The 3,257-nt window shown below is 42.4% G+C and overlaps 1 non-coding gene across 1 annotated transcript; it reads left to right on the plus strand.

The window, feature by feature from the left end:
- The first annotated feature begins 2,669 nt into the window (after positions 1–2,669).
- On the plus strand, positions 2,670–2,777 carry LOC112746386 (small nucleolar RNA R71). The gene has a single exon (XR_003174272.1). It is a non-coding gene; the product is annotated as a small nucleolar RNA R71 (small nucleolar RNA).
- The last annotated feature ends 480 nt before the right edge of the window (positions 2,778–3,257 follow it).

A 3,257-nucleotide genomic window follows, 5' to 3' on the forward strand; every position in this document is an offset into this window, starting at 1 on the left:
TAGCTCTTTGATCTTCTCTAATTGCATGAAGGATGATGGAGTGCTCTTGATATTCCACCCTTAGTTGCTCTCAATAATTGTGTGGAGGAAAATGTATTCCCTAAGGTATCTCAGGGATCTCTTGATTTGCAGTCAAATGTTCTACCACTGAGCTATAGACCCTTGATGGAAGCTTTTGTCTTCCCTTTCCTCTTTCTAGAGGTTTCTCTGGCCTTAGGTGCCATCAATGGTTATGGAAAAACAAAAAAGCTATGCTTTTACCATACCAAACATAGAATGTTGCTCGCCCTCGAGCAAAAGAAGAAAGAATAATAGAAGAAGAAGAAGATATGGAGGAGATAGAGGGATGTGTGTATTCGGCTATATGGGTGGGCTTGGGTGGGAAAGAGATTTTGAATTTTGAAGGTAGGTGGGGTGTATGGATGTGAGTGGTGAATGGAAAACAGAAGGGATGACTGTGAATGGAGAGAGAGGGTGATATAGGATTATGAGGAGGTAAGGTGAGTGGAGGTATATGGGGATCCTGTGGGATCCACAGATCCTGAGGTGTCAAGGATTTACATCCCTGCACCAATTAGGCATGTAAAATGCCTTTGCATGCAATTCTGGCGTTTAAACGCCGAATTGATGCTTGTTTTGGGCATTCAACACCCAGATGTAGCATGTTTCTGGCGTTGAACGCCAGTTCTATGCTTGTTTCTGGCGTTCAGCGCCAGCTTTCCTCAGTGTGCATTCCTGGCGTCTGAACGCCAGGATGCTGCTTGTTTTGAGCGTTCAACGCCAGATGCTCCTTACTGCCGTTTAAACACCAGTAAGCCCTTCCTCCAGGGTGTGATTTTTCTTCTGCTGTTTTTGATTCTGTTTTTGATTTTTCTATTTATTTTGTGACTCCACATGATCATGAACCTAATAAAACATGAAATAACAATAAAACAAAAATAAAAATTGGGTTGCCTCCCAACAAGCGCTTCTTTAATGTCAATAGCTTGACAGTGGGCTCTCATGGAGCCACACAGGTGATCAGGTCAATTTTTTAGACTCCCAACACCAAACTTAGAGTTTGGATATAGGAGTTCAACACCAAACTTAGAGTTTGACTGTGGGGGCTTTAGTTGACTCTGTACTGAGAGAAGCTTACTGTGCCTCTTTTCCATGTTTACAGAAGGATGACCTTGAGTTTTAAACACAAGGGAGTCCTCATTCAATTGAAGGACTAGTTCACCTCTGTCAACATCAATCATAGCTCTTGCTGTGGCTAGGAAGGGTCTTCCAAGAATGATGGATTCATCCTCATCCTTCCCAGTATCCAGGATTATGAAATTAGCAAGGATGTAAAGGCCTTCAACCTTTACTAACACGTCCTCTACTTGTCCATAAGCCTTTTTTCTTGAGTTGTCTGCCATTTTTAATGAGATTCTGGCAGCTTGCACCTCAAAGATTCCCAGTTTCTCCATTACAGAGAGGGGCATGAGGTTTATTCCTGACCCAAGGTCACATAGAGCCTTCTCAAAGGTCATGGTGCCTATGGTACAAGGTATTAGGAACTTTCCAGGATCCTGTTTCTTCTGAGGCAAGTTCAATTGATCCAATGCATTTAGTTCATTGGTGAACAGGGGAGGTTCATCTCCCCAAGTCTCATTACCAAATAGATTGGCATTCAGCTTCATGATTGCACCAAGGAACTTGGCGACTTGCTCTTCAGTGACATCCTCATTCTCTTCTGAAGAGGAATACTCATCAGAGCTCATGAAGGGCGTAAGGAGGTTTAATGGAATCTCAATGGTCTCTAGATGAGCCTCAGAGTCCTTTGGTTCCTCAGAGGGAAACTCCTTATTGATCACTGGACGTCCCAGGAGGTCTTCCTCCTTGGGATTCACGTCCTCCCCTTCCTCCTTGGATTCGGCCATGATGGTCAATTCAATGGCCTTGCACTCTCCTTTTGGATTTTCTTCTGTATTACTTGGGAGAGCACTATGAGGGGTTTCAGTAATCTTCTTACTCAGCTGGCCCACTTGTGCCTCCAAATTTCTAATGGAGGACCTTGTTTCATTCATGAAACTCAGAGTGGCCTTAGATAGATCAGAGACTAAGTTTGCTAAATTAGAGGTATTTTGTTCAGAGTTCTCTGTCTGTTGCTGAGTGGATGATGGAAAAGGCTTGCTATTGCTAAACCTGTTTCTTCCACCATTATTAAAGCCTTGTTGAGGCTTTTGTTGATCCTTCCATGAGAAATTTGGGTGATTTCTCCATGAGGGGTTATAGGTGTTTTCATAAGGTTCACCCATATAATTTACCTCTGCTATTGCAGGGTTCTCAGGATCATAAGCTTCTTCTTCAGAAGATGCCTCTTGAGTGCTGTTGGATGCAGCTTGCATTCCATTCAGACTCTGAGAAATCATATTAACTTGCTGAGTCAATATTTTATTCTGGGCCAATATGGCATTCAGAGTATCAATTTCAAGAACTCCCTTCTTCTGAGGCATCCCATTACTCACAGGATTCCTCTCAGAAGTGTACATGAACTGGTTATTAGCAACCATGTCAATGAGTTCTTGAGCTTCTGCAGGCATTTTCTTTAGGTGAATGGATCCACCTACAGAAGTATCCAATGACATCTTAGCTAATTCAGACAGACCATCATAGAATATATCCAGGATGGTCCATTCTGAAAGCATGTCAGAAGGACACTTTTTGGTCAGTTCCTTGTATCTCTCCCAAGCTTCATAGAGGGATTCACCTTCTTTCTGTCTGAAGGTTTGAACATCCACTCTAAGCTTACTCAGCTTTTGAGGAGGAAAGAACTTGGCTAGGAAAGCCTTGACCAGCTTATCCCAAGAGTTCAGGCTATCTTTAGGTTGAGAAACCAACCATATTCTAGCTCTGTCTCTCACAGCAAAAGGGAAAAGCATGAGCCTGTAGACTTCAGGATCTACTCCATTAGTCTTAACAGTATCACAGATCTGCAAGAATTCAGTTAAGAACTGAAAGGGATCTTCAGATGGAAGTCTATGAAACTTGCAGTTTTGTTGCATCAGAGAAACTAATTGAGGTTTAAGCTCAAAATTGTTTGCTCCAATGGCAGGGATGGCGATGCTTCTTCCATGTAAATTGGAATTAGGTGCAGTAAAGTCACAAAGCATCCTCCTTGCATTATTATTATTTTCGGCTGCCATCTCCTCTTCCTGTTCAAAAATTCCTGTAAGGTTGTCTCTGGATTGTTGTATTTTAGCTTCTCTTAGTTTCCTCTTCAGAGTCCT

This window comes from Arachis hypogaea, chromosome 14 (genome assembly GCF_003086295.3).
Source record: "Arachis hypogaea cultivar Tifrunner chromosome 14, arahy.Tifrunner.gnm2.J5K5, whole genome shotgun sequence".
Taxonomy (NCBI): Eukaryota; Viridiplantae; Streptophyta; class Magnoliopsida; order Fabales; family Fabaceae; genus Arachis; species Arachis hypogaea.